We start from the raw sequence: 27,423 nt of genomic DNA, 5'->3' as shown, positions 1-27,423 counted from the left end.
TTTTCCTTCCATGTTCTCCCTATACCTTTTGCCCACCACCTTTAATTGTTTTCCTCTAGAACACATCTATAAAACTTCCTCTAAATCTTTTAAGCTTTGAGGTCTGGAACCTCAGTGATACAAGGAGGACAAAAATCATTAAAGTGGTGGTAAGAGCTTGCAATAAAATTAAGTTTAATTGAAGGCCTTGGAATAGTCAAGTCTGCAGGTAACGGTGGTATATTTTTATTTTAAGTGTACATGAGTGTACTTGTGTCATAATGATGTTACAAAGCACACAAAGTAGTTATTGTTAGTCTGCAGTAAAGAGGTAATACATACAGCATTCTGAAGGTGCTGGTATCTCCTTAAACTATTATAGGTAGTACTCACGTAGCTCACAGACTACTTCCCAACAGACTACAACTGGCAACCAAGATGTAAACGGTCCAGAAGATTTAAAATGATACCACTTGTGTTATTATGTCTTGTTATGTAGTTATAAATAAAGAACTACAGTTCCCAGTAGGCAACGCAAGGGGTCACATGGCAGAACAGGAAGTGGCTGGAAAGAGCAGGACGAAGGAGCCAGCCTGCCTGCTGCAAGTCTGCTGCAGCCTGTTGTTGTTGTTTTAATAAATGTTCAGATGTTAAACCCACGCCACGTTTGTCTCGTGATGAAGAACGAACATAACATGGTGTCAGAAGTTGGTGTGAGGTCTGAACAAGGGAAGTAAATGAATACTGTGTGCAATTGAGAAAGAGACTCAGTGAGTATGAAAGAAAAGCTGTAAAAAGATGGAGAAAAAGCCAGCCGGCGTGGCGAAGGAGCACATTGTTCCTGAAGTTCAGCTGTCACCGGATTTGCCAAGAGAGATTCAGGTGAGAGGCCGAGAGTTCCCGTTATGGATAAGCTAAGTCCTCCCAAGCCTATGCAGTTGACTGGCAATCTTGCCGATAATTGGAAACCCTTCAAACAGTGATTCAACATATATTTAGATGCTAGTAGAGCGGGAAGGAACGATGAAAAATTGAAAGCGTCTATTTTTCTGCACGTGATTGGCGAAGATGCTTTGGACATCTATAACAGCTTTCAAATTGATGAGACAGCTTTTGAGTTGGGCACCTTGATGGAAAAATTTGAGGAGTGTTTTATCCCAAGTAAAAACATCACATTTGAGAGATATAAATTCTTTTCCTGTGATCAGAAACAAGGTGTTAGCTTCGACCAATACTTAGCTGAGCTTCACACACTGAGTAAGTCTTGTCAATTTGGAGATTTGAGAAACTCACTAGTTAAAGACAGAATAGTTTGTGGAAGTCCAGATAATGGACTCAGAGAAAGACTGTTGTGTGAAAAAGATTTGACCCTGGAAAAGGCAGTAAATCAGCAGATAGGTCAGCAGAAACCACACGAGCACAAGCTAAGGAGCTGTACAGAGCAGACATAACAGTACATGCTGTGAAAACAGAGAAACAGCTCTCAAGGCATTTCTGAAAGCAACAGCAAATCAAAGAGGAAGGCTCAAACAGCGAATGCAGCAGATGTGGAGGTAAACCCATTCCAAAGATGTGCCCTGCTTATGGGAAATCCTGCAATAGCTGTGGGAAGAAGAATCACTTTGCAAGGTGCTGTAAAGCTGGGGCTAACAAGAGAAAGGTGCACACAGTTGATGAGAAAATGGAGGAATTCTTTGTGGATTCTGTACAGACTATAGCTGCCGGTAAAACAGAATGGATTGTTCCAGTAACTGTGAATGAGACAGTAATTCCATTCAAGCTTGACACTGGAGCTCAGGTGAATCTGTCATCCATGGATAATTATAAGACTCTCACAGTGAAGAGTAAGATTTACCCTGTGAAGTTAAAAGTGACAGGCTACACTGGAGAGAAAGTTCCAGTAAAAAGGGGCTGTATGGTGACCTTTAAGCACAAGGGGCAGCACTTAAAATCACAGCTACTGATTGTAGAAAAAAAGAGTACAGCCAATATTAGGTCTGAGTGCATGTGAAAAGCTCAACCTAGTGAAAAGAGTTTTCATAGTAGCTTCACATACCAAAGATGACCACACAACACTCATGGAAGAGTATGCAGATGTCTTTGAGGGGCTCGGATGCTTACCTGGTGTACACAAAATTCACATAGATGAGGCAGTGGCTCCTGTTGTCCATGCGTGCAGGAAAGTGCCGTTTCAACTTAGAGATAAACTTAAACAAGAACTAGCACGCATGGAAAGAATGAATGTCATACAGAAACTTGAAGAACCAATAGATTGGGTGAGTTCATTGGTCATTGTGCAAAAGAAGAATAGAGCATTGCGGATATGTCTAGACCCAAGAGATCTCAATAAAGCCATCAAGAGAGAGCATTTTAAATTGCCAACACGGGAGGAGATCATGTCCTGGTTTTCAGGTGCCAAATGGTTTAGCAAGCTCGATGCATCATTTGGATTTTGGCAGATGAAGCTTGATGAGGCAAGTTCAAGACTGTGCACTTTTAACACACCACATGGAAGATATCGCTATCTTCGGCTGCCATATGGGATCCTGTCCTCACCAGAAGTCTACCATAAAACCATCCACATGATTTTCGATGGCATACCTGGTGCCGAGACCATGATGGATGACATCATCGTCTGGGGATCCAAGGAAGAACACGATACTCGACTGAGACAAGTGCTTGACGTGACAAGGAATGTCAATTTGAAATTAAATAAAGAGAAATGTGAGTTTGGTGTGAAGACACTGACCTTCATAGGAGATGTCATATCTGAAGAGGGAGTGAAGCCTGACCCAAGAAAGACATCAGCCATTAAAAACATGGAGAGGCCTCAAAACAAAGAGGAGGTGAGACGTTTCTTAGGGATGGTGACTTACCTGGCTAAGTTCATTCCTCGACTGTCAACAGGGTCAGCACCACTTAGGTCACTCCTTGAGCAACAAAATGAATGGATTTGGTCTCATGAGCAAGAAGAGTGTTTCCAGACATTGAAAAGTCCTAACCGAAGAGCCCGTGTTGAAGTTTTATGATCCGGAAAGGTGTATCAGGATATCAGCTGATGCGTCCCAGCATTGCCTTGGATCAGTACTACTGCAGCAGCATGATGGCAAATGGCAACCTGTGGCCTATGCATCAAGGGCTTTAACAAGTGCGGAAGCCAAATATGCACAAATAGAGAAAGAGCTTCTCGCCACTACATATGCATGTGAAAGGTTCCATCAGTACATCTATGGGCAAGCTATTGAAGTGGAGACAGACCATAGACCATTGGTCTCAATTATGTCCAAACCACTGAATGACTGTCCCATGAGAATACTGGGCATGTTGATAAGGCTGAAGAAGTATGATGTGAAGATGATCTACACACCAGGAAAATATATGTTTGCTGCTGATGCTCTGTCACGAGCAGTCGACAAGACGGAAAAGAGTGATCAACAGGTTAATGCAGGTATACAGGCCTATGTTGACATGATTGTCACCTCTCTTCCAGTATCTCTGGATAGAACAGAGCAGATTAGGAAAGCAGCAGAGGCAGATGAAACAATGAAAGTACTCAATGATACAATACGGAAAGGATGGCTAGCAGCAAAGAATAACTGTTCAGTGTGTATTCGGGATTATTGGGCATGCAGAGCTGAACTGTCAGTAGTGAAAGATATGGTTTTCAAAGGGAACAGGTTTGTGGTTCTAGTGTCACTACGCAAGGAGATGCTCCAGAAGGTACACGAAGGGCATCTTGGGGAGGAAAAATGTAAACGTATAGTATGTGAAGTGATGTACTGGCCAAGAATGAACCAAGACATCAGCCGGACTACAGCTTCATGTGAAATATGCCTTACCTACAGATCAAAGCAGCAAGCAGAACCACTTACACCACACCAGACAGGCCGTATTTCAAAGTTGGAGTGGATTTGTTTGTCTGTAATGGGAAGAGCCATATTGTTGTAACAGGCTACTTTTCCAATTACCCAGAGGTTGCGTCACTGCAATCAAAATCCAGCAAAGCAGTTATCACGTTCCTGAAAGCTGTGTTTGCGAGGCATGGAGTTCCATGTGAAGTAGTATCGGACAATGGTCCACAATTTTCGAGCAGTGAATTTGAATCCTTTGCCGATGTTTGGGGGTTTCGATATATAACCTCAAGCCCACATCACCCAAAATCCAATGGCCTATCAGAGAGTTCAGTTGTGGTGGTGAAGCCTCTCATGAAGAAAGCGCAAGATGGATGAGAGGATTTCCACAGAAGTCTAAAGATTTACAGAAGTGCGCCACTGCAGAACGGCCTTTCACCAGCCCAAATGCTGATGGGTCGATGCATACGCACTAACCTTCCAATACATGAAAACCTGTTGACACCTGAAGGAGCACACAAGATCAAACAGGCTAAAGAGGAAGGGAAAGAAGAACAGAAACAGAATCACAAGACAGCGAAAAGCCTACCAGTCTTGAAGCCTGGGGATCAAGTGCATATCCGAGATCATGATTCTGGCACATGGTCCATGCAAGGAGCTGTGCAAGAGGAAGTAAATCCACATTCATACCAGATCCAGACAGAGCGAGGGACACCTCTGAGGAGGAACCGCGTGGATCTACGACCACAAGCTCCAACCCATAGCTGTGACTCATCTCCTGTAAGTACACCAAAGGGGCCAGCATACGGAGAAAATGAACAGGTGGACCAGAGTTCGCAGGAAAACACCAATGCAGCAAATGAAAGCAACACACCTGCAAAAACAAGTACCAGAACAAAAAGGACCATAAAACCACCTCAGAGACTGATTGAAAGCTGCTGAGTGGACAAGGGTTCTTGGCAGGTTTATAAGGACAAAGTATTGTGTTTGTTTTTTTTCTTTAAAGGGGGAAGATGTGTTATTATGTGCTGTTATGTAGTTATAATAAAGAACTACAGTTCCCAGTAGGCAATGCAAGGGGAACAGGAAGTGGCTGGAAAGAGCAGGAAAAAGGAGCCATCCTGTCTGCTGCAGCCTGTTGTTGTTTTAATAAATATTCAGATGTTAAACCCACACCAAGTTTGTCTCGTGATGAAGAACAAACATAACACCACCATAATGTGAAATACAAATAAAATAAATGTGTATTTGTCCAAACAGAAGTTGTCTACCCTTTTGTCTATCTTAGGTTATAAACAATTGGCATTCAGTTTTAATCCATCAAGGTCAAAGCGAACACTACTGTTAAAGTGAAAGGACTAGAAAATGTGGCAGAGATCAATCTATTTTAGGTATGATTCAGTATTGCTCACAATGTTACCAAATATAACAATGATCCTTACATCACTGCACCAGGTAATTAAAAAGAATGGAAGTGGAGATGAAATGAAGATCAACAGTGAGCACTCAACTTATAAAAAGAGAGCTTCAGTAGAAAATCCTTTTTCGGACACTACGTGTACTACAGCCAGACTTGCTGATGATACAAAGATAGGCAGGAGAGATGGGAAAGAAGAGGATGTGAGGAAATAAAATATTTTAAGTATTTGTGCAAAAATATGTCAGGTGGAGTATAATGTGGGAAGTGTTTGGTTTTCTGTGTTGGTAGAAACACCACTATCTACAGCTTCCTACCAAGTCATACATCATCCTGACTTTGAAATGTATTCTCTTTCCTTCATTGTCCCTAGGTCTCAATACTGAAGCTCCCCAACCTGTGGGAACACCATCAACAGAAGGACTACAGCAGTTCAAGAAAGTGGCTCACCATCACCTTCTGAAGGGCAATTGGGAATGGGCAATAAATGTTGATGTTGCCAGCAAAGCCCACATCTTGAAAAATAAAAAAAATAAATTGCTTACCCACAGTGAAATGCTCCTGGTTTACATAGACTTTTACCAGGCAATGCAGAAAAGGCACACTCAGAATGGAAATGTGAATTATAAACACACGGGTGCAAGCGCACACACACTTGCACTTGCACAAGTTTGACCTTGCTCACTTGTCATGGTATCTTAAATGCTGCTGGGGCTACGGAGTCCACTCTGCAATGCACTTAGAACTGAAACCCTGGCAATGGTGATGAACAGAATCAGGGTGTGTATTATTCAATTGAATGTGTTTGTGTGGTGCAAATATTTAATATAATTGCTTCTTCCTCCTGGGAACAGCTCAGCTCCAAGCTATTCCACAGTTAAACTGGTAATTCCTTCCTAGAGCTACAGCACCCCAACCCCTCATGATATGTCACCACTCTATGGTTGATGCATTCACATTAGAAAATTTCAGTCAATTAGATGATGCTTTACTTTTCATTGAATAAATGCATTTCCCAAAACCATAGCTTTTTCATTTTGAACATCTCTCATAAAGAGCGAATTGGGCTCAGATTGCTGGTTAATACCAACAGTCAGGTTTTGTCAATTTCACTTGGGCAAATTACACAGTAATTAACAGTAATCACCACCTTTAGTCATTTTCCATCATTGGTTACCAAGTAATTGGCAATAAATCAAATAGTTATAACTTCAGTGAAGGAAACAAGGCAGCAAAGCAATCCCAGATTTAGTTGAGGAGGTTAACTGAGAAGCCAATTAATTGGGTTTGTACATACTGCTAGTCCTTCTGCTGGTTAGCATTAAGATCTCCATTTTCAGGTCAGGCAGCCATGATGACCCTGGCTTGCAGGATGCCTTGTCTCTGGAGATTATCCTGTCAATCACACTTAAAAGGAATGCTCTCTATTCCTGGTATTCATGAAATGAACCAGTGCAACTGATCTGATGACAGAATCTTTGGAGAATTTACTAATTGAGTCTGATTACTATCTCCAGATTCCAACTGACTTGTTCTTTGGAGCTGGTTTGCAGAATGTCTCTGGAAATGCAGTATTAGTCTCATTCCATGTGTCATGATGTCAGAATTTCATTTGATGCAGAAGCTATTTGACTTTCATGTAATCCCCAGGGGGTACAGTTCACTCTCAGCATGAAAGGCTTTCTTCCCAACCTAGCCTTAATTAACACTGGTGCAGCCTTGACTTGCTGATAGGGAGGGAGTGGGGTCGGAGACTTAAGGGAAAAAGTCTAATATCTCTGTGCACTACTGAGGGAGTGCTGCAATCGCTGAAGTTCCTCTCTTGAAATGATCAGTTACATTTTGGGTGGGTGTTAAAATATCTAACTGCTACTTAAGGACTGGCAGAGGGGTTACATCAAAGTTAATGTTTATCCCTCAACTAATATTTAAAACAACACAAATGATTTAGTCACTAACTTTATTGCTGTTTCATGAAACCTAGCTTTTGTTGCTAAGTTACAGCACTTTGTTATACTTCATATCTATGATCAAGGTTAAATGTATATTTGCAGGTTTTTCACAGTTTACTTTGTGTTTAAGTCAATGAAGCATTATTTACTTCGTTTCCAGCATTTGCAGATTTTTTTTGATTTTCAAATCATTTTGATTACCTGTCTTTTTATGTTTATTAATTCCTTTTCAGGATGTGGATGTTGCTAGCAAGACCAGCATTTATTGCCTATCCCAAATGTCCATTGAGAAGCTGGAGATGAGCTGTCTTCTTGATCCTACTGAAGATGCTTCCAAAAACCTCTTGCAGAGAGAGGTCCAGAATGTAGACCCAATAATGTTGAAGGAACCTTGATATCTTTCCAAGTCAGGATGCGGTGTGATTTGGAGTAGAACTTCCAGGTGGCGATGGTACCACATGCTCACTGCTCTTGCCTTCTTTCTGAGGTCATAGAGTTTAGCAGTGCTGCTGAAGTAGGCTGGGTGAGTAACTGCAGTACATTTTGTAGACAGTTCACAAAGCAGCTATTGTGGAAGAAATACTTGTGACTGGGTTACCAAAAACAAGGGTATGATTTGTCCTTATTGGCGTTGAGCTTCTTAAGTGTCATTGAAGCTGAATTTATACAGGGGAAGATGAGTATTCCATCGCACTCCTGACTTTTATCTTGTAGGTGGTGTAAAGTCACTGGGTGTCACTCACCACAGGATACCCAGTCTCTGATCTGCTATTGTAGCCTCAGTATTTATGTGTCTGGTCCAGTTCAGTTTCTGGTCAATGGAATCCCCAAAGTGCTTACAATCAGGGACTAGACAATGGTATTGTCATTGAATCTTAAGGCTGGGTGGTTGGACTCTATTTGCTGCAGATTGCTATAGCCTGCCACTTTAGATATGAATGACATTTGCAGTTTCTTAATCCATGCTTGGCACTTACTGTACACAGGCATGGACTGCTTCATTTGCTGCAGAATGGTGAACAGAGTTGATTATAGTACAATCATCAGTGATCATCCTCGCTTTTAATCCAATGATGTCAATGATGAGGTAGCTGAAGATGGTTCAACCTGGCACACTGTCCTGAGGCTTCATTCACAATTCCATTCCTTCTGTAAGTTTAATTTACATATTTTTAATTCATAAAATATCAGCAGAATGTTTTCCCTCCATTGTCAACCAAGATGGGGAAAGTTCTGGGATTCTCCCGAGATCTCCAATAATTGGCTAGTATCCAAGAAGCTGACTTGGACAACTGGGGAAAAATGTTCTACGAATATGAATTAAAGTTTTATGTTATCTCGCATGATCACTGTGAAAATTTAAAAAAAACACACTATTTGGCCCAGCAGGTCCATGTCAGTGAATGTGTGCTCCATGCAAGCCTCTCCCCATCTTGTTTCAGCTCATGCCATCAGTATAACCTTCTATTCATTTCTCCCTCAAGTGCTAGGCTCACCTCTGCTTACGTGTATCAAATGCTTCCTTTTTCATTTTCTGTGAAAGCTTTTGTTCGGAGATATGAACAAAAGATTGATTTACTAGACAAAAGTACGTAAAGCCATGAGGTCATAACTGAACTTCCTTGGGGTATTTCCCTGGAGCCCTGAGCAACCAGTAACTGAGTATAATGTCCTGGACTGTGTTTATGCCTTCTGAGTCTGTATGACTGAATGGCAAACTACTCAGTGCATTTATATACAATATCTCTGATTTCATTTGCTTCTGTTAATTAAAAGATAAGATACAGATATTCTGCAATTTGTGGAAGAGTCACATAACTGTTGACTGAAATTTTGTAAATCATAAACAAAATACTGTATATTATAGGTATTTTGGTATTCCTGTGGGCAATTGGTGGGAACATTATTTGTTATGGTGAAAAATAGATTCTAAACCAAAGGCATGTACCCCATTGAGTCAATGTTGATAAATTGTGAGGAATTAAATTGTTACAGCAAAAAATTGTACATCAGACATTGCAAAAGGGCAGCTTCTCCACAGATATATTGTGAGGAATTAACTTGGATAATTTCTTTTAACCAAATTAATGAAGGATGACATTACATAACAGGCAAGACAGTGAATTAAGTGGTTTCTTGGGGGTTTGGCAGGATTTTGGTAAGTCTAATAAATAGTTAAAAACATTTTATTTTTGAGTAGGTGCTTCTATGCATGAAATGTTGCTGTGATACTCAGGGCTTTACTGTCTAAATCTGAATACTTGTCTCACCACCTGAATGCACAAACTGTGACAAGCATCTCTCAGTGAATTACATAACACTAATCCAATTCAAGGAGTTCATAATCACTGAATAGTTCACGTTTGCCTTGGAAAGCTGTGAGTGGATTTTTTTTATTAAATTCACTGGCAGGTTGTGTACGCATCAAAGTGTTTATTGTAAAATACATTTAATGTCTGCAGTTCTTTCCTGCTGGAAATAACATTATTGATCAGCTGTATGTAACGTTGGACCTTGAGTAACATAAGAACATTGAAAATATTAGGGTCATGGAAAGATGACTGGGCTCGACTAGTCTATACCTTTGTGAAGCATTCATTAAAACAATGAGCACAGGGTCTTCATATGTATGGTGTAGTGTTTATCTGCAAAAAACTGCCAATGATGATTTGATGGTTTAAATGCATTTCTTAACTGTCTTGAGTACCACTATGATTGATCTATTGTTGGTTATTATGACGAAAATTTGGACTTGTTTTGCATAGGGGCAACGTAGAGGATGTTGTGCCTGTTTTTATAGTCTTGAAAGTATTGGTTGTACTTTCAATAACACTTCGAAGTATGAAAGATATATTTTTAAAAATGAAAAGAAAGCCATTCTTTTCATTCTGCTTTCTACTGACCAGAAACTGAGCTAGCCAACTCGGGAGCAGATTGAAAACCATGCAATGTGAAAGTGTTAGCTAATCTTATTTTAAAGCCATAGAATCACACAACATGGAAACTGGCCATTCAGCCCATTGAGTCCACACTGACCATCAAGCATGCATTTATTCTAATCCAACACTAATCCCACTCTATTTTCTCCACAAGTCCCCCTGGATTCTACCACCCACTAACACATCAGAGGCAATTTACAGTGCCTATTTAACTCACCAGCCCTTGTGTCTTTGGGTGAGAGGAAACCGAAGCACCCAGAGGAAATCTGTGCAGTCACAGGGAGAATGTGCAAACTCTACACAGACAGGACTGGCGGTCAAGACTGAACCTGCATCACTGGAACAATGAGTAGCAGCTCTACCAGCTGTACCACTGTGTGACCCTGCAGAATACTTTGGGGACGACAGACCATAACACAATAGAATTCATTTAGATGGAAAGTGAAATTGTTCAATCTGAAATTAGGATCCTAAATCTAAACTAAGGAAACTATGAAGATATGAGGAGTGAGTTGGCTGTAGTAGTCTGGGGAGCATCATTGATAGGCAGGATGGTGGACATCCGTCCTACCTATCAATGGCTAACTTTTCAGGAATAGATGCAGGAACTGCAAATGTTATACATTCTTTTCTAGTGCAAAAACACAAAAGGAAAAGCAACCCAATCGTGGCTAACAAAAGAAGTTAAGGATAGTATTAGAACAAAAGAAAAATCATACAAAGTTGCCAGAAGAAGGAGCAAGCCTGAAGGTTAGGTGCAGATTAGAATTCAGCAACAAATACTATAGTTCTGCCTTTATGGAAGAGGACACAAACAATTTACCAGAATGCTGGGGAACAAAGAACCTAATGAAAAGGAGGAATTAAAGGAAATTAGTATCAGTGAAAAATAATGGGACTGAAAGCCAATAAATCCCCAGGGTTTGAAAATCTGCATCACAGAGTACTAAAAGAAGTAGCCATGGAAATAATGTATGCATTGGTTGTCATCTTCCAAAATTCCCTAGATTATAGGATGGGTCCTGTACACTGGAGGATGGGAAATGTAATCCCACTATTTAAGAAAGGAGGGATAAAGAAAACAGGGAATTCGGATCAAATAATCAAACATCAGTAGGAGGAGATTGTTGGAGAATAGTGAAAAGTCTCTGATAATGAGGCCCTTAGAAACAATGAACAGGATTAGACAAAATGTCAACATGGATTTATGAAAGGAAAATCATGTTTGAGAAACCTACCAGAGTTTTTGAGGATGTAACTGATAAAATGGATAAAGGAGAACCATTTCAATCTTCAGAAGGCCTTTGATAAAACTCTGGATAAGAGATTAGTGGCATACCACAGGGATCAATACTGGGACCCCAGCCATCCATGAAATATATTAATGATTTGGACAACCGAATTAAATGTAATATCTTCAACCTTATGAACAATGCAAGCTGGGTGGGAGGATGTGCCATGAGGAGGAGGCAGAGAAGCTCCAAGTTGATTTGGACAGGTAGCGGGAGAGGCAGATGCACTTTAATGATGATAACAGGAAGGCAGATTATTATCTCGATGGCAATAGATTGTAAAAGGGAGAGGTGTAACGACAACTGAGTGTTCTTATGCACCATGTGCTGAAGGAAAGCATACAGGTGCAGCAGGAGACTAAGAAGACAAATTGTATGCTGGACTTCATAGCAAGTGGCTTCAAGTATGAGAGCAGAGATGTTGTGCTGAAATCTTATAGGTCATTGGTGAGACTGCACCTTGAGTATTATGTGCAGTTTCAGTCTCCTTACCTGAGGAAAGATGCTCTTACTATGGAGAGAGTTCAGAAAAGGTTCATTGGACTTACCCCTGCAATGGCAGAGCTGATAAATGAAGTGAGATTGGGTCAATTAAGTTTATATTCACCAGAGCTTAGAAGTTTGAGAGGGTTTCTCATATGCAGGCTATAAAATTCTACCAGGACTGGACAGATTAGGAGCAGGAAACATGCTTCCAATGGCCAGGAACCCTAGGACTGAAGGTTCAGAGTCTAAGGATAAGGGGTAAACCATTTAAGATTAAAATGAGGAGAAATCTTATCTCCCAGAGAGTGGTGAAACCTGTGGAATTCTTTACCACAGAAAGCAGTTAAAGTCAAATCACAGAATGTATTCAAGAAGGAGTTGGATATTTTTCTAAGGAAGAGCTGGATCAAAGAACACAGGGAGAATGGTGGAACAGGATGTTGAATTTGGATAAACAGCCATATTCCTATTGAAAGGCAGACCACCCTTGAAGGATTTGCTCCTGCTCCTAGTTTTCTATGTTTCTAAGAGGTTTGTGTGCAAAATTAAAGTCCATCAGAATGAGGGCATTATACAAACATGGAGAGAAAATTGGTTCACACACAGGGAACAAGGAGTAGGAATGAATGGGTCTTTATCATGGTGTTAAGTGGTGACTAATGGGGTACCACAGGGATCAGTGTTCAGGCCCCAGCTATTCACAACATTTATTAATGATCTGGTTGAGGGAACCAAATGTAATATTTGTAAGTTTGCCAATGACACAAAACTAAAGGGAAGTGTCATTTGTGAGGTAGATGTAAGGGGCTTCAAGACAACTTATACAAGTTGAGTGAGTGGGCAAAAATGTGGAAGATGCAATATAACATAGATAACTATAAAGTTATCTATTTCAGAAGAACAAATACAAAAGCAGAATATTGTTTAAATGGTGATAGAAGAGGAAACACTGTTGTACAAAGGGATCTGGGTATCCTTATACACCAGTCACTGAAAGCAAACACTGAGGTACAGCAAGCAGCTAAGAAGGCAGAATCAGAATCAGGTTTATTATCACTGACATACGTTGTGAAATTTGTTGTTTTGCGGCAGTGGTGGCCAAGTTATTGAATATGTTTAAGAAGGTGATAAATACCTTTCCAGGCACAAAAGGCATCAAGGAGTATAGGGAGCCAGAGTTAATATGTTATTGAAATAGAAGGTCAGCCACGATCATATTGAGTGGCAGAGCAGGTTTGAAGGACTGACAGGCCTACTCCTTCTCCTAATTTTCTATGCTTTCTATGTGTGTAACTTGGAGGGAATTCTATAGGTCATACTGTTCCCAATTGCCTTGCTCTTCTTGGTGGCAGAGGTCATATGTTTGGTAGGTGCTGTCAGAATAAATGCATTGCATGACTCCACAGTCACAGTGCAGTAGTGATGGGGGGAGTGAATGTTTAGAATGGTGTATGGGGGGGACAGACAACGTTGGTTTTTAATGAAGTACTACTTGCTAGCAGTGTTTACAAAACCTCCAATCACTTTGTTGATGATTCAGAGTAGATTATTTGGGCAGTAATTAGCTGGATTAGATTTGCACTGCTTTATATGGAAAGATCCTTCCTGGGCAATTTTCAATGTTGTGTTGATGCCAGTGTTGAATTTGTATTGGAATAATTTGACAGATCTGCCATTAGTTTTGGAGCACAAATCTTCCTTACTGCAGCTGAGATGTTGTCTGGTGTTTGTGGCCTTTGTTATGTCCACTGCACTCAGCTTTTTTTTAAACTTGAAGCAAATTGGGTGAAGACCAACTTCTGTGATGGTGAGAATCTCAGGAGGAGGCCAAGATCGATCGCCTGCTTGGCACTTCTGGTTGCAAGTTCTTCAGCCTTGTCTTTGGCATCATATGCCAGGCCTCCTCATTTTTGAAGAATGGGAATGTCAGAGTCCCTTTCTCCTATTAGCTGTCTAATTGCCCATTTACTATTATGAGTGGTTATTGCAAGTCTGCAAATCTGAGTTGCTCTGATCTATCAGTTATGAGATCTACCTATTTCATGCTGCTTATGCTGTTTAACATGTATCTGGTTCTGTATTGCAGTTTCACCTTACTTTTTTAGCCTGCCTCGTCTGCTCCTGACATTTTCTTCTGCATTCCTGATTGAACCAGTTGTTGGTCCCCTGCTTGATGGTGTTGGTAGACTGAGGGCTAAGCCGAGCCATGGAGTTATGGATTATGATGGAATGCAACTATGCTATTGCTGATGGCCCACTGAGCCTCATGTATGCCCCAGTTTCGGCTGCAAGATCTGTTCTGTGTCCATTGCATCTAGCAGAAAAGTGGTTTTCAACAACAAAGACAGGCCCCATGAGGACTGTGCAATGGTCACTCTGACCAATGCTGTCATGATAATTGTATCTGCAACTGGTAGACTGGTGAAGATGGTGTCAAGTAGGTTGATTTCTCATGTTAGTTCACTCAATGCCTGGCACAGACTGTGGCTGCTGTGTCTGTCAGTATTTGGCCAGCTCTGTCACTTTAGGTAATGGACATTGAAGTCTCCAACACAGAGTAAATTCTGTCCCCTTGCTACTTTTGGTGGTACTTCCATGTTTTATACAGAATGGAGCAGCACCCTTTCATCATCTGTGGGAGGATAGTTGGTGATGGTCAGGAGGAGGTCTCCTTGGCTGTGGTTGGTCTGATGTCATGAGTCCTCATGGGGTTTGGAGACAATGTTGTGGACACCCAGGGTCACTCCCTTCCACTTGTGTACTATTGTACCACCATCACTGGTGGCTGTGTCCTGCTAGTGGGACAGGACATTCCCAGGGATTGTAATGGAGGAATGTGACCTGTTTTCTGTAAGGTGAAGACATGATTCTGTAAGCACGACTATTCTAGGTTGCTACTTGAATAGTCTATGGGACAATTCTCTCTCAATTTAAATACTAGTCACCAAATCTTCACAAGGACAAAAACTGAATGAGCTGGTAACAACTTTGCCATGTCCAGATCTGGTCTGTAGATTGATAATGGACATTTTTGGCAGTGTGGCTATTTTACCTAATAACTCGGTAATGAGAGATGTCACAGGCACACCCCTTGTAATATGAAGTGGATCACCTTTTTCCACATGTTTGAATGTGATAAGCTATCCTGAAAAACACTAGGTAGCATGAACTGACTACAACTATATATATATATACAGTACACAAACAGGCTATTTGGCCCAACTACCTCTGTGCCAATATTTATGCACTCCTGAAGCCTCCTCGTTCATTTTTATAATTCACTTATCAGGATCTGGGTGTCACTAATAAGGCCGACATTTATTGCCCATCCCTCAATGCCTCCAAACTGGTTTCTCATGTCAATACAGAGTCAGCTGTATTGGTGGGCTTGGGCTGATGTGTAAACTAGACTAGGTTAAGACTGGCATAGTTACTCCTCCCAATGAAGGGCATCAGTGAACAAGATGGGATTTTACTAACAATCCAGTAGTTTTGTGGTCATGACATTTTTTTAAATATTGAATTATTAATCTAAATTTGAGTTCCACAGATGCCATAGTAGGATTTTAATTCTGATCTTTGGATTTTTATCCAGGCCTTTGGATTACTAGTCCAGTACTTTAACTATTACATCACCACAGTGTCCTGTCAAGGTAATCCTCTATCTCCTCCTCTGACATGCATATCTACTTTCTGCTGAAATCAATTCAAAACAACAAACTAAATTGTTTTTAAGTTGCAAATTAAGTTACTTTATCTTACAGCACTAAATATTCTGGGGGAAAAAAATCATTGACTGCCATTAGTATTGAGTTCTTGTCATCCAGTCCATTGACACTAATGGAAGCAAACGAGGCAAGTGAGTATAACCTATGGCTGTATCATTACCAACCAAGGCCAAATTTCACCCCAAAAAGTCAATGCAAATTTCATTTGTTGAGCTCAATCTTAAGTCTTTACTCAAATCAGGGAAAGAAATAACAAAGCACAGGAAACAAGAATAAATTACATTTTTACATTTCTATCAAGACCTCACAACGTCCTGAAGAGTTTTACTTGCAATATGTGAAGAGCTGTCTTTGCTATAATGTAGGAAATGTAGGCTGTGTTCTATCCATTTAGAGGCTGACATACTTGCTTGGGGTTTTACTATTCTTATTGAAATCTAATGACAAAACCTGACCCCTTGACTTTACTTTCAGCTTCTATCCAATGGTTTATGACCTTATGTTCTTTACCCTATATAATTCAATTCTCAATCCTTTCTACTGAGATACGAAAGATCAAAATTTCCATGAAATGCCCAGTGATTTAACAAGCCTGATGCTTTCCAGTCCTTTAAATAACAATCTAAGTTAATTCAATGAAACTCACTTAAAACACAATCAGTTATCAAATTCTGCCAGGATATTAAATACAAAATTACATGGAATATACAGCCAACTTTATAATAAACTACTGAAGAGATTTCAGTGAGCTCACAGGGTACATGTGCATCAACCCAGCACAGGTGTGCAAAAACATCCAATCCAATATGAAGGCCTATGCATATCCATCCCACTGCAGGGATGCAGGCACATTCATTCCACAATTGATGTATCTGTATTTTAAACCCAATCACAAGATCACTTAGTTGATATAATTTGTAAAGTTGACCGGGCACTATCGAAAGGTGCATCCTACCATATTCATGATTGATTTTGTTGCCATACTATTCAGCTATATTTCCAGTAATCTTCCACTCCTCCTGCCCCCCTCCACCCACTCTTGTTTTGTCTTATGAGACATCATTTTTCTAGTTGATTTCTCACTAGAAATGAACACTGGCAGCTGCACCCACATTAAACTTGAAAGCTCATCATTCAAATAAAACTGCTTAAGGTTAAACAGCACATTCATGAGGATGTGCATCAGTATTTTCCTTAATTACATGACATAATTAGTTCATTGTCTGGGCTATTATGCAATAAGCACATTAGTTAATCTGTAAACTTCTAACAAGTAGGACAAGGGTGGAATGACTTTCTAGTATTGGTAATTTTTAATTATTTATAGTCCCTAAAGAGCTTTAATAAAAATGTAACTCCACGTTTGATCATTTTTTTTAATGGCAGTTGGATTGTAACATGAATTTTATCTTTCATGTTATCTCCAGTATTTAATCGATAGCAGGAACCTGGAAGTGCTTTCAAAATTTGAAACCAGAGGTATAAATATTTAAATGATTACTAGTTCCTGTATATTTGAAAAGGAATTACATTATCTAAAGTTACATCTATATTATACATTTCATGTCCCAAACCGCTTCATTTGTGAGGTTTAGTCACAGTTGGAATCTCAAACTTTTGTTTCAGAGATTCTTTTTTTTTCCCAGTCCTCTCTTACCTTAAAGTGTCAAGAGGAAATACAAATTTCTTTCCTTGGCTTTTTTTGGTTGCAGGTGAGACCGACCAACTGTACAAGTTCTCAAATGGTACTTGTCATCTTTTGCTCTTCATCCATTTTCTCCTTCTGTTGCACGCTGTCTGTGAAAGATTGTCCTCCCTTATCCTCAGCAGGTGCCCAACCACCTGATTTATTGCCTCCTGATGCAATGCAAGATTGCCTGGATCTGAATTGCTTGTCTCATCTCTTCCAGCCTCTTCATATTACTCCCAGCAGTCTCCTTTGAACCTCGGTTCAGCTGCTTTCATGCTCTGATATTAAGAGCTAGGTGTGACAGTGGTTGAAAGCTAGGAAGGTTCTTACATAAGATCTGTCTTGGTGATGATAGGTATTGATTGATGCTGCAGCACTGGTGACATTAGACTTTTTATTTAGTTTGCCTTTGTGCATCTGGCTTCTGCTTCTCTGTCCATGCTTCTGTTATGGGCGATGATCATCTGAGCAGTTTAACTCTCCGTTTGCTTTAGTACTGCAGATATCTTTATGAAATGTTTGTTTTACTCTTCTGATTCATATCACCTGCTTTTTCAACATTTATTCATGTTAATTTTGTCTTGAAATGTGCTCCTGCATCTGAAGTTTATGGGAAATAAAATATATGTACTGGGATCATGATCATCATGAACCTCTTCCCATTTGGCTCTCTGTAGAAAGATCACAGATTTTGTGCTTCCACATTCTCATGAATTCATCTCCTGTCTTTGGCATCCAAGTTAGTGTCAGGCTTTGCAAACGTCCACGGAGGCCAGTTATGTCGGTGTCTGAAGTGTGGTGGTGGTATGTGAAGCCATGGCTGAATCTCAAAAGGGAGGTGCTTTGTCAAAAGTCGTTATGCAGGTTTTGGGAAGCCCTGGCTGAACATGGGAAAGAGTAGGCACACTGGCTTTCACATTCTGCGTTGGTTAATGTGAAGAGAAAGAGAGATGTCTTCTTCCCATCAGGGTCCGACAAACCCTCCAGATCCAAAGCGGGTGTGGGAGAAGATCACAAACAACATCAATGCCAGGAGTAAAGCCCCAAGGACATGAACACATTGAGACAAAATATTTAGTGAGCTCTTATCGGTTGTCAGTAAATGATCATTAAATCCGATCTTCCAACAGCTTCACTGCCAACCTCATGCACTCCTCTAAGTTTTACACCATTATAACTCAACCACCTGAGATTCTTATGCCTCCCTTTCCCCAACACCCTCTCATATTTACCATTGATCCAATACTTAACCTATATCTTCCATGCCCTGGCAGATAACTCAGTCATGGCAAGACATTACCCAAACATATAGCAAGACACTTATAACAGACTTCTCCCTCTCGAAGGAAAAAGTGGAACGTCACCAGTACCAACAGGAGCAGATCCACTGGGGAACAACTTGCTGTTTTAGACGAGAGTGTTGGCTATTATTAGAGCGACTAACAGCGGCACAGGGACATTGAAGATGACAGTGCACTTATGACTAATATACTTGCCTCAATCACATGTTCTTCTGATTTGCAAGCTGCAGATGGTGATGGCGTGCACTTCTGGATTGCATCTCTCTCCTCACCGTCATCCTTCTGCCTCTTCTTTCAGACTGCCAAGAGTGCTCACCTAACCAGGTGAGAGCAATCCAGGAAAAAAGCAAAGACAAGGCAGCCCTCAGATAGGTCTGACTGTTGCTAAGGTCAGCTCAGAAAAGGGCACATTGTATATTGCATTTAGAGGAATTATCTGCGTGGAGTCAACAACCAGGCTTGAACCACTGGGCAAAATTGTGTGTGAGAATTAGGGCAGACAAAGCCACATGGAAGGAAGAAATTTTGGATATGCACAGGGTGATAACTGTACACTTCTCATCTGTACTGTATTTATCAGACATGAGATGATCAACAAATGTAGAAAGGTAAGATGGGACCAGTGGAGAAATGGGGAGTTTCTTTGTCTTTATTTCAAGTCACTTAAAATATGGGCATTGCTCAGAAGGCCAGCATTTAATGTCCATCCACAATTGCCTTGGAGAAGGTGGTGTTGAGTCACAATGTTGCTGGGGAAGGAGCGCCAGCAGTCAGACAAAGCAATGATGAAGAAACAGTGATATATTTTCAAATCAGGATGGCGTGTGACTTGGAGGGGAACCTGCACATGGTAGTGTTCCTATGCATCTGTTGCCCTTAACCTTCTTGGTCTGCAGTTTGGAAATGTTGTCAAAGAAATCTTAGTGATTCCCAGCAATGCATTTTGTAGATGGTACAAGTATGGCCACGATGGGGAGATGGTGGAGGGAGCAAATGCTCAGGGTGGAGGATCAGGAGCTAATCAAGTGGCTGCTTTGTACAGTTGAACTTCTTGAGCCTTGCTGAAGCTGCCCTCATCCAGGCTGTGGAACAAATTGCTTCACATGTAGCAGATAGACGAAAGACAAGTTTTGGAAGTCAGGGATGGAGGAAATCAACACATAGTAACTAGCTTTTGATTTACTCCTGCAGTCACAGTAATTACAAAATTGATCTAGTTATGCGTCTGGCCGAGCATAACTTCCATGTTGTTGACAGTGGTGGAATCCAGTTAAGGCCCTGTCATTTAATGTCAAGGAGAAGTGGTCATACCATCTCATGGCATGCACGATACTTGCCATTTATCATCCTATGCCTGAGGTTGCCCACGCCCCATGCCTTGGCAGATGCGGTTTCAGGTTGCTCTATTATCGGAGGAGCAGCAATTTTCTCTTCACTCAGAGCAGAATGCTATTGGTCTCTCCCAGACTGTATGGAAGGAACCTCCAAGCTCCCTTCCTATTCCTCATCTTCATCGCCTTCCAGCTTCTCCCCCTCTTGATCTGCAGATGTTGGCAGAAGCTGAGGTCCTATAATTGCCAAATCAGGATACAGAAGTTGATGTTGAATCATTGGACACTCTCTGCAGTGTCCTGTAATGTGCCCTCAGATCTTTCTGTGCAGCAGAATTGTTTTTGCAGCACACTGATAGTTATGATCATTGTGGGAGCATTGTCTTCAGAATGTGTAGCAAAGTGAGGAGCCAGATGGTTAGAGGGCAATCCTTGTCCCAAGTAGCCTCTCACTGATCCAGCGCAATTACTGAAAGACAGAGGCCCGAGAATTCTTGTATAGCCCATGAGGTTCTTCTACTGTATTGTATTGGTTTATTATTGTTACAAGTACCGAAATATGGTGAAAAGCTTGTTTTGCGTGCCATCCAAACAGATTATGCCATACATAATTACATTGAGGTAGTGAAACGAAAACAGAATGCAGAATATATATATATATATCTACAGAGAAAGTGCAGTGCAGTTAGACAAATAGGGCCACAATGAAGTAGATTGGAAAATCAAGAGTTCGTCTTTTAGCCTATGAGAGATCTGTTCAAGGGTCCAATAACAGTGGAATTGAAGGTGTCCTTGAGTCTGGCAGCTTGTGCTCTCAGGCTTTTGTATCTTCTGCCTGACGGGGGAAGAGAGAATTACCGGGGTGGGAGGGGTCCTTGATTAAGTTGGCTGCTTTCCCAAGGCAGCAGGAAGTGTAGATAGAGTCAATGGAGGGAGAGGCTGGTTTGCGTGATGGACTGGGCTGCGTTCACAGCACTCTGCAATTTCTTGCGGTCTTGGGCAGGGCAATTGCCATGATGATCTCAGACCAGCTGTACATTGAGCAGGTGATAATCATTTTCAGCCACAGCCCTCAGGCGATGTAGGCTCCCTGTACCATCAGGAAGACTGCAATCCGGGAGCCTCTGCACACGCACTTCCTGCAGTTCTCTGCTTTAGCAGATGGCAATGAGTGTGCCTCCATGAAGTTAAGAACTTCTATCATCCCGCCCCACCCCCCCCCCCAATCTTCCATTGATTGTTGGTTTGTGATGTCTGTAGGAAAGATCCAATTGTGAAGAATTTCATGGCAACAATCGCCTTACTGACCTATGGGAAAGCGGTCCTCATGTGGCTCTGGGACTGCAGTTGGGGCAGATCTGAGTCAACATTTCCCTGCTGAATACTGCTCCACACTGAATTGTAGAAAGGAAAACTATGCCCTGATCACACATTGTGAATAGGTTCTTCTGTCAAGGGCCCTTTGTTCTATTCTTCTCCTGCTGGAAGGCTGAAATGACCACCTGTACACCTACTTCTGGCAGAAAAAAAGGCTAAAAGTGAAATCAAAATCATAGCCACAGCACTCCCTGAAGACATTGGAATTATTTGTCTCTTTTGACAATAGCAATACCACATTTCTCTCCAACTCCTTTCAGTCAGTTATCAACAAACCTGCAAGTTATTGACAATTCCTTTAAATAGTGCAGGTGGAAAGTGGATGAGAGGTGAGGGGGGTGAGTTTTTCTTACTATTCAGTTCCCAATACATACTTAGCAAGGCACTGGTGGGATAGCCATGACCCAGTTTTTCAGCACTCCCATCAAAATTTGGCTCCTCTGCAAATTTCCAATGTATGCACGTGACACAATAACCAATGGCAAACAAAACTGTGTACACAATTCACCTACAATTTGGGACAAATGGGGCTACAGAGCCCAATTTCACAGCTCTAGTGGCACTGTATCAGTCCTTCATTAAATTAACAGTATTTTATATAACGGGTCAGTCACACTGGGTCAGTCCCACATTTACCTGTTGGATAGCAACATCTGCATCTATCCATTACATGTCCACTTTAATATAATAAAAATGATTTAAGTATCATATATATATCTATAACAGTCAAGATACAAATGGTCCTTCATTTTGAATATAAACCAATTCGGGAATCATTGTAATAATAACGAAACAATGTAAATCTGACGTAAGTCATCGGCTTGAAATGTGAATCGGCTTTATTGCTCCACAGATGCTGCCTGGCCTGATGAGTACTTCCAGTATTTATTTCATTTCTACTTCATCTGTCCTCCACACGGCTTACTGAATGGCACAAATCCGAGTCTCATGGGATCTCTTGCACCTGCCTAGGAGGACAAGTGGTGATCTCATCTGAAATATGTCACTTCCAACAGTGCAGCATTTCCTTAGCACTAGACTGAAATGTCAACCTAGATTATCCAGTTTAAACTGCAAGTAATCCAACTTGCTAGGAGCAACTCCACGGGCGAAATGTCACAGATGAAAGAAGAAACTTAAAGATTTTCCACTGCCTTGAGTTAACTAGTTGTCTGCACCATGGACCGTGCGTTTTCTCCAGCGTGGTCCAAAACACAATCATTCTCTGGGAGAACAGCCCAGCACATGGGTGTGGCACAAAACCCTCCTGACACAAGTGGCAGACTTCAATGCCAAGACCACCAATCATAGTGCAGAGGTCCTGCCCTGCCCCTGCCTCAGCTCACTGGCTGTCCAACCTGTCATTCAAACTGACATTGTCCCTGATATTCACAAACATTCACTGTCACTCAGGATCCATTGCAAAATAAAAATAATTTTAAAAACTGTTTATTTTTAAAACAAGTTTTAAAGTTACAAGAATAAAATCCCACACACTTAAAACACTTAAAGCAATTTAAATATATCAAATAAAAACCTTTAGTTAATGATCTCCTGTCAACTAACTTCTGCCACTGATTTCAAAGGCTCTCTGCACTTGTGCTAAATTGACCAGATGTGGATTCAGCAAGCGGATGCTGTACAGTTGGGAAACCTGCCAAGGTTTACGTTAGCCCAAGGCTGGTTCTCTGTTGAGTGGAAAGTGTCACTGAAGCCTCAGCTCAGGAACTGCACAGTTATGGCAGCAGATCCATTACGAATCCCAGTGAAAAATTCACCTTAATGTATTTTCCCCTAGGGATTAGCACCGGTCATCCTGCAACCAATTTCAGGATTTACCTCAGGGGAGCTGGCCTCTAACTGAGTTGGTGTGTCTGCTTTTACATTGTGATCTCAAAACAATTGGTTGGTATGTTTTACATGATGCAGCACTCCCTTGCTTACAAAGCAATATGTTCTCCAAGTTTCAATGAGGCATGACAGGGGAGATTCACTGACTGAATTAAATTCTGAATGTCTTGATCTAAACAGGATTTACGAAGCCGGGAAAACAAACCATCATTAGCATTTCGAATAAAATTTGACAATTAGTTCATTAGCTCAGTTTTTGGAACTATTTACAGATGCCATTACAGAATTGAATGAATTATTCTCTGCCACTATAAAATCAAGTAATTAAAACAACTCCATCCACCAGGAAACTAGAGAGAACAAACTTGTTACTGGTTGGTGTGATGTCACTAAAACCCTTGACATCCTATAGCATTGCAAATTATAGCAACCAGACTCTATAATTTTCTGCATCAGAATTTGTGATGTGCTTTACCAATATCACCACTATCATTTCCCGATTACTTTTCTTACTGATTTGCGTGTGACATATTATCGGTCATTGTCTAAATCTTCTTATGCCATTGGATTTTCTAGAATCCTTGCACCAAGTTTGTTTCTGAATATTAAACAGGAGCCTAGAAATTGTTTTACCTCATTTTAATGGTGTTAAGCAGCATCCTGTCTCAAACTAACGCTGTTTCCATAAGTTCCATAACCATTACAATCTTCAGTTGCAAGGTTTCCTGTGTATTGCTGCACCTTGTCAGTTTCCGCACTTGCTATTCTATTCATCAATAGCAAGGTTATCTACCTGCCAGCAACCCTCCAGCTATTCGGTTTAAAGAATAGGTGCTGCAGCGATGAATGGGGAGGACCTGGACAAGCAGGTGAAGAATACTAACCACAAGAGGCAATGTTAACCTCAAAATTACATTTGTTATTTCTGGCATGTTAAATGAATGCTGCACTTTTCCATCATGCCAAATCAGGGCTCAGCAAAAGAAAAATCACAAAATTGGACATCCTCACTTGAGGGAATCACTGTTGTGGTTTTCTCAAGCAGTAAATCTGATGTGCATGTCTGCAGAAAGCAGCTGCTTGCAGAGCTCACGGCTGCTGTATATATTGTGCACAGCCTGCTGGGAAGCAGGTCAGCACCACTGCAGGCTGCCATGGAGATGAGGGAAAATAGTGTGGATAAAGTAGGGGGAGGGGAATGGAGAAGGAGGTAGGAAAGAAGGGTGTAAGGGGAAATTGGGGGAGAGGAAAGCAAAACGCAAGCAAAATATTTTGTGTGTGTGTGATTTATGCAGTAACATCTAACACAAATGTTTTAGTTTCAAATCCGCTTTCTAGGCTCTTTATTCTCTCCTTTGGTATGAAGTTTGCGTGACCTCCTTAATGTTGAAATTAGTAGGAAGCTGTGAAATGTGGCAGAGAGCCTGCAACGGTCCCGATATTGAGAAGTTGAGAGTGCCTACAGCCCTGATCTCCTTGGGCAGAGTGGGAATATATGTGAGACTGAGTGTGAAGTTGCAAGAGGTTATAGACCTACAACAATTCGAGTGTTGGCCCTTGACACAGCAGTTTCAGTGGAGTAGTAAATGATGGCTGTTCTATCAGTTAGTAAGAACAGTTGTTTTTCTGACCAGCGAAGTTGAAAATAACTTTGGGGCCAAATTCTCTGTATTGTGCTATGGTCAGTGTTATTTAAGGAAGATTTAAGTTGGATTAAAGATTCTACTGGTAACAAAAGTCTCACCAGGGGCAAATCTCTGACCAGAAGCTAATGGCCACAAGAAACACAGGGTTCGGCTATTCCAGATTAAGCCTATTTTCAACGACATAACACTTTATTACTCTGAATTATGAGAAGAAACTTTGGCTGAGGGCTTTTAACCATACCTGACAAAATATTTGCCTTGATTCTTTGAGCAAAGGCATACATAAATATGGGTTACAAGCTGTTGGTTTGTGTCTCAATGTGCATTGAGTTACTCGATCTCAAACACAATGCTAACAATGGTTATTAGGGTTAGCAACAGTGATCTTGAAGTGGGAAGAGGGAAACAGCCAAACTTCTCAGATTAACTTTGTGATAACCACACCCAGAGAATCTTTGCTTAATGGGAATCAGCATCAGGGAAACAGGGAGTCAGTGGGAAAGTGATCAGAAAATTGATGCTTGAAAGAAAAAAAAGGTAATTTCTGTATTTTCTATTCCCACTTTTAACCTGCCAAACACCCACGAATAAAAAAAGGCATTAAATGCTTGTTCATTATTCAATTTTTTTTTCACATTGACATAAAGCAAAACAAAAGTTCTGGTTTTCACTTATTAGGAATAAAGATCTGGTTGGTATATGCAAGTAAATGAACAATTCTAAGGAAACCCTGGGTGATGTCCTAAAACCAAAACCATGAAATATTATGAATACTTCAATCACTGACATGTACAATAATTCGCCAAAATCACTGAATACTGCTTGTGCCTTTTGATTGCTGATATCTATTGATATCAACTTGATCTCATATTGAAAGGTATCTCAAAGCAGAAGCAACAAAAGTTGGGCAATGAAGAAAAAAGTAACTTATTGTTGCCTACAACATAGCTTCATCAAATCAAAACAAAGCTTCCTAGGAGAGAAAGTGTCCATGACAAAACTGGGGAAAATGATTGAAATAAGCTGAATTATTTGTGCCTTCCATAAAAATTAGAATTTTATACAGTTTGAGTTCAGGATTATCTTGTATTTTAATAAAAAATGAAGAAGTGTGTTAGGTTTTCCTCAGGATTTGCACCATTATAATGCTGTGTTAATGGAATGCTAAAATGATGATAAGGCAGAAACTATGACATAAGTAACTTATGACATGATTAATGTTCTTCTGTGCTGTGTTGAAGTCCCCCTTCTCCAACTTCCTGATGAAAACAACAATAATTATAATGTTCCTGGATCGTCACCAGTTTTCTCACCACTGCTACTTAAGGCTTAAAAATAACATCACTGGGGTGTTATTTTTTGCTGGCAAGGTTAATCAGAGATGGTCCAAAGTGAAACAATAGACTCATATGCCTGTATATTTGTCATGCACTTCAACAATGTGGTCCAATGCAAGCATCATGAAAAGATTGGCCTGGAATGAGCAGCACATCTGATGAAACTATTTTGCCTTCACATAAAAGTCATCTGCGTTCTGTCCGCAGTGTCCATCTTGAGCTTCCGGTTGCACATCATTTCAACTCCCCTTCCCATTCCCACACTGATCTGTTCATCCTCGGCCTTCTCCACTGCCAAAGTGAGGCCAAATGCAAACAAGAACAACACCTCCTATTCCACTTGGGTAGCCTCCAACCCACGATATGAACATTGACCCACACCCCCTGCATTCCTTTCCCATTCCCACCAGGACCCAGTTTCTCTCGCCCTTTGTCCACATTTTCCATCCATTCCCCTTTTTTACCATTTCCTTCCCTACCTGGTTTCATCTGCCCTTCACCACTCCCTTACTGGTTCCAACTATCACCTACCAGCCTCTGTCTCTAGCCTCCAAGTCCCCTTCCCTCACTTGGTTCCATCTGCCTTATCTCTCACCACCCCCCCCCCTTTAATCTATTTCCACCCATCACATACCAGCCTCCGTTTCAACCCTCCCTTTCACTTCTATATACTGGCCATCTTCCCTCTACGCTCTCAGTTCTGATGCAGGGTCTCAAACCAAACATTGACTATCTCTTTGTGAAAGATAGCTGGGAACACAAGGGTTAACAACTGGCAGTGTAAGGGTTAATAGTATGCTTTTTTTTAGTATGGTTCTCACTGTGAAAGGATTTTCAAGGTAAAGAATGATTTCATTATGGTGTGATTTAGTTATGTCTAGCTTAAATAGCAGGTGCAAGTGGGAAGAAGTAGTTTTTATACCTATATCTTGTTATGTTCGAAACTTTATGTAAACAATTGCCTGTGTAAGAGTAGTTTCTCACCTAGCATTCCCACAAAAAAGGGTATAAAAATACGCTGTAGCCAAACCTTCTTTGACTGGGTTTCAGTATAGAGTTAGAGTTACATGGTTTACTCTGTCTCTTTATTTTCCCACTCCCGCTAGCGAAAGCTAATAAAGCATTTATCGTAAGTTCTTTGGTTCTGCTGTTGTCTGATTATTTACAGAAGCGCGGGTCGACTTTGACATCTTTGCGTCCATAGATGTTGCTTGACCCACTGTCCTTCCAGCAATTTATTTTTTTG

General features: G+C 40.9%; 1 protein-coding gene across 1 annotated transcript in view; it reads right to left on the bottom strand.

Annotated features, from left to right (window-relative positions):
- The window catches only part of LOC127580125 (protein shisa-6-like), a 390,202-nt gene that overhangs the window by 246,490 nt on the left and 116,289 nt on the right, over positions 1 to 27,423 (bottom strand). The gene's annotated exons all lie outside the window — the stretch shown is intronic.

This window comes from Pristis pectinata, chromosome 18, assembly GCF_009764475.1.
Source record: "Pristis pectinata isolate sPriPec2 chromosome 18, sPriPec2.1.pri, whole genome shotgun sequence".
NCBI classification, from domain to species: domain Eukaryota; kingdom Metazoa; phylum Chordata; class Chondrichthyes; order Rhinopristiformes; family Pristidae; genus Pristis; species Pristis pectinata.
The sequence above is the reverse complement of the archived record's forward strand: the minus strand, read 5'-3'. Positions and strand labels throughout refer to the sequence as shown.